At 39.4% G+C, this 8,362-nt stretch overlaps 1 long non-coding RNA gene across 1 annotated transcript; it reads right to left on the reverse strand.

The window, feature by feature from the left end:
- Nucleotides 1-430: 430 nt before the first annotated feature.
- On the reverse strand, nt 431-6,779 carry LOC120719403. The gene is made up of 2 exons (XR_005692681.1): nt 6,230-6,779; nt 431-1,338 (listed from the first exon to the last, which is right to left on the reverse strand). It is a non-coding gene; the product is annotated as an uncharacterized LOC120719403 (long non-coding RNA).
- Between the last annotated feature and the right edge of the window lie 1,583 nt (nt 6,780-8,362).

Here is an 8,362-nt window from a genome sequence, read left to right on the forward strand (position 1 = left end):
ATTAACTCATCAGTGTGAAGCTTCAAACAGTTGACCTCCTTCTGGCTTCTGGTCCCCGTAAGAGATCAGGCTCTTGATCTTATCTAATCCTTTGTGGTTGTGACGCTGACCTCTGCTGAGCCTGCAGAGTAACCAGCTCAAAATCAGTTTACGTAATAACTGACCCGTGCAAGCATATTACTACAATTTTAGGACCATAGCTTTTATTCTGTCCAGAGTCCAAAATAAATAACTCATAAATAATAAATTTCCTATTTTGCTCAGGTAGCAGTGCCTAGTAGAAAATGCTAATACACTGTTTGCACGGAGGCTAAAATAAACATCGCTGTGACACTTTTAGTCCTTCAGCTTTAAAGGGCGAGCCCGAGGACAAGTTTCTGTGGCCTTTAACAATCAGAATTGTTTACAAAGAAGTGCACAGGATTAAAACTGAGTCATAGCCATGGTTTTAATGCATATTAAACAGGTTACACACAAAGGAAACCAATGAATTATGATAGTGCTCTCAAATAAAGCATTCTAGAAACAGGCAGTACAAGGGTAACAGCAGAAATGTCTTTAAATCTGTGCATTGCATAAGGGAACAAAGGTCTGTTTTTAACTGTAATATGTAGTTTTCACTTTGGAAATTTTAAAAAAGGGAAAAATTCCTGCATCGTGTAACTTTCTGGGTCTTCAGTCAGATGAAATGTGAAACAAACTACATGATGTACATGCACGTCATCTGAGTTTGGCCAATGAGCCATTTTGTCACATTTTACGTTAAAGTGAACTTCTGTACCAACATATATCACAACCTTAATTGTTGCTTTCCTTTTGTGGTTGTTGAACTGTACAAATGAACAGAAAGATTCTGTCAGCTAATTATTTCAATATGATCGCTGATTTTACGTTTTGAAAAAGGAGTGGGGTGACGGGGCTGTGGGAATAAAGACTCCCATGCAAATTCCCCTGCAAAATTCAAACTGATGCTTACATTTAAAAGAAAAATAATCCATGGGATCCGTCTTAAAGTAAGGCTATTTTACAACATTTATAGAGAAAATATATTTTAAAAATATACAAGAGTTGCCATGTCCGACAGCAGCAGAATTTTTTTTGTTCCACTCTTCTACTTTGTCAGAAGGCACAGGCACAAACCACAGCCACCACCACTATGTTGCCAATTGTTGCCAGGACAGCAATCCACAGCCAAATGGTGTCACTGGACACTTTGCCGTCATCCTCGGCTTCCGAGGGCCGCGAATAGCCGGCGTTGAGGTTGGACGTGGACGTCTGCAAGGACGTGTTGCCGTTGTACGGAGAATCCATGAAGGCCCCGCTCACAGCCGGGAATTGCTGCCAGGCAAGTAGAGAAAGAAAAACAAAACTGGGTGATTAATAAAGTCAAGTGCAACAAAACGAATGACAAGCTGAAATATGCGATTAAATAGGGTTTTAATCTGGTACGTAATATTTTAAGGTCTTTAACCTACAATGTAGTGACGAATTGGTGCTATAAAAATGAAAAATATTGCAAGTCAGCACCGTTTTCAGTACAACATAAATAATAGAGTGATGAAAGGCACAACTGGAAAATGATATTTTCTGTTCAGGTTAAACAAACAGCTGCTCCTGGTCTCAGGAGAGCTGTAGCGTACAGTGACGAGAACGCAGCATCTCAAAGGGATTAATTCTCAGACGGATTAACAGTCCGTCACATGCTTCACGTTACTAAAAGCTGCAGAGGCAAACACAAAGAGGATGAAAGAGAAAATCAGAAAGCAAACAAGGCACAAAATGAATCCCATTTTTAGTCTCAGGTGGAGGTGTTTGTCCTCTGTGGGCTTTCATATTATCCCATCAGACAGGAAAGAGATGCAGCCAGTATTCGTAGAAATATGAGCACACGCTCATGTATGTTTACGCTCTTCTTCCAGCCCTACGCACACATTTACACACATGAGGTCCAAGCCACCTCAAGTTTTAGCCACTTGCTGTCACTATTCATCCCGGAGGTGTGACACACACGCACACGAGGTTGAAACTCAGGATGCGTCGGCGTAATCCGCTGTAACGTTTCTCACAAACTCACCAGAACACCCAAACACAACTACACAGGGTGTCTTATACTCTTAAAGCAGAGACTGCACAGTCTGCGATACAAACAGACAGCCCAGTGACCATTAATAATTCTAGTTTTCCACCCTGACAGATGAAAAGTTCTGCTGAGTTTGACCCTTGGACTTGTAGGTATTTAGGCATGTTAAGGAGCCGTTCTGTGATCGCTGAGCAACATAATGTTCAAACTTGACTGTCCAAAAAAGGTGAGTCGGATCTGACTGTGTCTGGAAATGTTCATTTATTTGATCAATAGTATATTTTTAAGAACTAAACATTACTTCTTATCTATACTCATTAGTTTGTTATTTATTTCTGATCACTGCGATCACCCCCACTGGAATAGGGGACGGATGATTTGAATGTAGCTCTTCAAATGTCACGTTCATCCGATGAACAAATGTTTCTGACGCTGCGTCATTGTGACTGCAGCTGAGGTCAGACCTTTGTGACTGTGAACACAGCTATGGCTCTGGGATGTTTCAAACATCAGGTTCAGTTTGACCCCAAGAGCTTCTCAGGCAGCGTTTATGTCCCCATCTACCCTCTCTATGACCTAACTCCAGATGTGACTTCAGGGCAAATTTCACTCATACAGACGTTTTTGTTTTTTTTGTTTTTAAGAACTCACTTCGTTATCACTGAATATTTACAAGAGAACTCTAGCTGAGTTTAGTGAATATGCTTTCTGTACAAGGGAGCGGATATTTTTACCTTTGTGACGTTTAAACGCTAATTTTGAGGAATGAGCAAAGAGTCATTTGAAGCATGACATGAGAACATGGTTCAAATGCCTGCTAGTTTTAACTAGTAAGACTTCTTCTGTCTTCACACCAGATAAAGTACACAAGATTTAATGTTTGTTTGGTTTTATTTTAGTTTTTGGCATGAACTATCTTTGTATCTCATCACTCTTTGACCAGCTATTGGGCACAAAGACAAAAAACTGCCAAACAAATCCAGATTCAGGCACAAATATTGAACATAATGATGTATAAAACAGCTAATCCTTGATTTCAATGCATAAAAATCCACTGATCACACGCGGATCAAGCAGAGCTTAGGCTACATATCCCAGCCAAGCAGATCGCAGAGCTTGTAGTGTACATATTAAATCCAGCGTATGTACAGTATGATGATGTTTTCCAATATACACAATCATTCATTCCCAGCTGTCTCATCTTATCCAAAAGCAGCTGCATGTTTTCATACCGTCCTTGAAAAAAAGGAAGAATTTAAAACATTGCAACCATTAAGATGTGGCAGCATAATTCATGAGAAAACTTTGTGAGTGCCCACAGACGCCATCTAATATCTATATTTAATTAAAACTGCCTCCTGGGATTTTTCACAAGTGAATGCAGGTTTGGAGAAATTTATCATAAAGCAAGCAACATGCAATCTAATCATACAGAAAATCTAACCATATACATATATATATTAGGGGTGCAACGATACTCGTATCGATATTGAACCGTTCGATACAGTGCTTTCGGTTCAGTAAGCATATGTATCGAACAATACAAATTTTTTTATTTATTTTATCAACTTTTCTTCTGACGATGCTGTCTGTGTTGAGAGCTCAGTGGATCTGCGCTCGACTACTCCGCCTAGGCTGCACTGTCGAGTGCAGATCCACTAAGCGCAGCGCAAGCTAGCAAGACAGGAGCTAAGCTCGTTGCAACATGGCAACTACCTCAACGCTACCTGAAATTGAACCTCCCCCACCCTCATTCATATCTGGCGTTTGGAACTATCTTGGTTTTCATGTGAAGCATGACCCTGATGGTAAGTGCGTCATGGACAAAAGTAAAACAGTATGTCGGATGTGCCACGCAATGCTCAATTTGTGGGAACTAGTGCCGTAGCGCTGTTAGCTTGTTAACGTGTTGACGCCGTCCAGCCCCAAGCACGGGGCGATCCGTGGTAACTTGTTAACGGAGATTTGCCGCGTTATGGCGTTAATGTCATTTTAACGAGATTAACGCTGACAGCACTAGCGCTGAGAGTATAGCCCAGAAGAAGCGTATAGTATAGCTTTTATTTTGGAAAGAGCCATTTCTCTGTAATAAACTCTCTTTTCCAAAGATGAGTGATTTCTCGATTAGATAGATTTGTTGTGGTTTTTTTTGTTGTTTCAGCAACATTAAATTTAAAAACTGTGCTTTTGAGTTAAAATATATATTTATAATTTTAATAAATGACAACTTAAAAAGGCATGAAAATTTTTTTTGTATCGAAAAAATATCGAACCATGTCACTAAAGTATCAAACCGAACCGAACCGTGAATTTTGTGTATCGTTGCACCCCTAATATATATATATATATATATATATATATATATATATATAAAATGAAGGCAAAGCATACTGTAACAGTGGGAGTTGTGAAATCGCTCACTTTTTCATTAGAAAGTCTGTGCCCAGAGGCAGTGTCTCATTCTGCGAGTAAAAGGAAAAGGTCATCAAGAAAAGCAGCATGAGCATGAGCAAGTGTTATTACACCACATGGTTGGAGGACAAATTATCCAAAGATATAATGAGTTTGTTTTTAGGATGACACAGCCTGAATTCAAATAGTTTCATATATACTGTACGCTATGACTCCGCGTGGTCAACTGAAAGTGGAAGTCGGGTCGTACTGTATGGGTGCTAAAACATTAAGATCTAATTTCTGATTTTAGTTCTTTTTTTTTCTTTTTTTTTGTTCATTTTACTTTTATTTGTTTATTTGAGAAAAAAAGCTCAGTCTTTGGATGGAAAATCTGATATTAAAAGCCTGTGGCGACATGAGAAAGGATTCGGCAAATGAGTTACAAATTAATGAATTAATGAACCGCGTCAAATGCAAATGCTGTGCTCTTAGATGTGAACCAAAGACATCCACTGCAGTATTGTACTACAAATACAATACTTTTCAGCAGTGTTTTTACATACAACCAGCCACACACACTTAACCACACATCTACTCTCACACACAAGCTTACAGTCACTGCACTGAGCAGTGTGAAAAGGCAGCAATCTGTTCAGTCACATTAAAGTTATATAAGGAAGTGACCTCTTTCAGTGCTACAGCATCTTCATAGTTTTACTTTAAGTGCTGTTTTTTCACACTTTAGCTCAACATTTTCACTGTGTCCCAATCTCAGAATTGTATGTGTCTCCAGCTAAAAACGACTGTGTTTATTTCTGGATTGTGCATTATAAGATCTAGAAAAATGTAAGCTTGTACTGCAAACTGTAAATAAAGAAATCTAAAGAAAGACATTGAGTGTATATCGTGAACCATATCAGAATTGTTTCAGTTAATTTTCTGTTAAATATTGGATTTATCTAACTCATTGTTTTGCTTTCATTTTTTAGCCACTATACTATAGTAGGCGTGGTATAAAAAACAGCTTTAAATTCATCTGCAGAATTCATCTCCACAAATACGCTGATATATAACCGTATCTTGATCAGTATGATATAACTGCAATAGAATAGAATAGTGGCAAATTAAGTCATATAATAAGTGAGGTTAATCCTCTTCTAACTGGATACCGCACGGACTGAGTACTAGATAACTGAGATTTAATTACAGACCACACACATTTAGAAGAAATACCAATCACCAATCACACTCAGAGTGAAAAAGTGATTTAGCAGTGATAGAAACACACCTTCAGTCAAGAAAAAAGCTAAATAGAACCCTAAATTAAAATGCACATAAATAAACATAATCTTAATGCATATCTAACTCTCAAGAAATAGACAATCATATTCAGCCTGTTGCTGGTCCTGAAAATACAGATCACCTTCTTGTTCACTCTCAAATGCTCTAAAGTAACAAAACAAGTCAAGTGCAAAGCTGCTGGGATACTGAATTTGAGACTGCACCTTACACATGCTTGATCCTCTGTAAGTGTCTGTAAATTCGTTTAATTTAAAAGTTTAACATGCCTTGCATCTGATGCACGGGACATTTTGTCATGCTTTTGATACCAAGAGCAATCTCCATTAAGATCATACGAGTGATTAAAAGTTTCCAAGTGATTCCAGGAATCCTTATACAAAAATCTATGTATCTAAAACACACCATATAATGACAAACAAGCTAGAAAGAAAGTATGAAAACAGAGAGTTGTACCTACTGCCGGCTGTATGCGAAGAAAGAAACCAGTTCTTAGGATGCGGTCTGTCTCGTCCTACGCTCTGACTTAGAGTGCATCCAGAAACAGAGAGGAGCTGCGCTTCATGAGAATGAGAGACCTAACTGCATCTGAGAGAGACACAGTATACACTGAGAGAGAGAGACAGAGAGAGAGAGAGAGAGGTATCCTTTCCAGTGAAAGTGAGAGATGAGTGTACACTGTGAGAGCATGTGTGTGTGTGACAGCTATAGAGATCCCACTGTGAGAGTATGGATGTAAAAATGTGCGTGGGTAAGGGTGGGAGTGGTTTCATCTCCGAAACAGCTGAGCTGGAGGTTTCTAACCTCACTCTGACAGACTATTTATGTATCAGTGAAGGAGAGCCCTGACGGACGGCGAGAAAAGTGAAAAATGATGTTGTTCAGCCGCAAATGAGAAGAGCAATAGGGCGGAGGTTTGAGATGCATCCACTAACAGATTTGAACCAGCGGCACTGTGAGCACTCGGCACTCGATTCAGCTTGCTTAATCAAATGCATGTTGGTATTTCGGGAGCTCGTGTACAAATATTAACAGCATTCATCTGCATGTACGAGTGAAGCCATATGCACAAATTAGAGAATGTGTGTAAGATAGCATGTCTCGCAGCTTGTGTGCGTCATGCTCTGTGAATCCATGCAGAAGACAACTGTCTCAACATGTAAGTTGTCTCAGTCATTGTTTAAGCCCGCCGTACTTTTTGTTAAAACATGAACAAAGGATTGGTCAAGTATTTGCATTCATACACAACAACAGTGCCTCCTGCTCATCCAGTTCAGGGTTAAGATGGGTCTGGAGCATGTCACAGCTGTCAGGTCACCAGTCTGTCGCAGGGCCAACACAGAGAGACAGACAACGATTTACACTTTAGATTCACCAGTTAACTTAACATGCATGTCTTTGGACTGTGGGAGGAAACCAGAGTAACCACAGAGAAGGCATGCAGGCACAGACAGGACATGCACACTCCACACAGAAAGGTCAGTGGATTTGAACCCAAGACCTTCTGCTGTGAGGCAAAACTGCTAACCGCTGCACCCCTAATACTAATGCTTAATTAGTAATTCACAAATAACTACTATATTATTAGTTACAAGCCCCAAAACAGAAACATACAAGTAAAGGAATGGAAAGAGAAGATGTTTGCAGAGAAATAAAGAAACAAGTATCAGAGCAGGTCTTCTGCCTCTTAACTTTTCACTTCCCACCCGTCACGCCGTAATATGTAAACTTTTATCCTCCTAACTCTATCCTGATGTTTGCCTGAGACTTCTGCCTCTGCTTCTACAAATCTTTATGCCCTGCTTTTGACCTCCTCTACATCTTTCTCGCTCTTCAAATGTAGTGATATCACCCATAAAATTAACACATTGCTGTTTTGTTTTCCTTCTCACATCATCTAACCTGCTATTTTTTCCTCCACTATCCTTTCATGAATTTTCTCATCTCTCCCTGTTTCCCTGTGCATCACTTTACTCTCTTGATTCAAAGCGTGATAGTATCATCCCTCCCTAGATGATGTAGCGTATAGTGCTGCAGGACTTGTAGTACTGCCGAGATATATATATATATTTTAGAATTAGAGATTTCTTCTGTTCATCTGTTTAGAATAAGTTGGCATTTGAGTCTATTCTCTGTGCCCATCTGCATGTGCATCCTGTTGTTGCTTAGAGTGAGGAAGCACATGTGTAGCCTTTATGTTTCTGCATGAGCATATGTGTTGGCATTCATTTGCTTGTCTTTGTTCTAAATGAACAGGTGCAGGAAATGCATGCCTATGTAGATATAAAGCTTTATTCTGTGTGACTGTGTGGTTGCATACACGTGTAAATGTATATGTGTCCAGGACAGGCATGGTTTATAAAGTTATGTAATGTGCTTCTACACTGAGGGCAGATAGAGAAAGCGCGTTTTGTAATCCCACACTCATGTACAAACAAGACACAAATGAATGCACACACATATGCTGCAGAAACACGCATTCATCAATCACTGAAAGCGCACAGTTATCTAAAATTAGAAGGGATTGAAGTGAAGAGAAAAAAGATGGAGAGAATAAAGAGGTCCATACTCACAGATGTTTTATTAGAT

This window comes from Simochromis diagramma, unplaced genomic scaffold (assembly GCF_900408965.1).
Source record: "Simochromis diagramma unplaced genomic scaffold, fSimDia1.1 OVJJ01000344.1, whole genome shotgun sequence".
NCBI lineage: Eukaryota > Metazoa > Chordata > Actinopteri > Cichliformes > Cichlidae > Simochromis > Simochromis diagramma.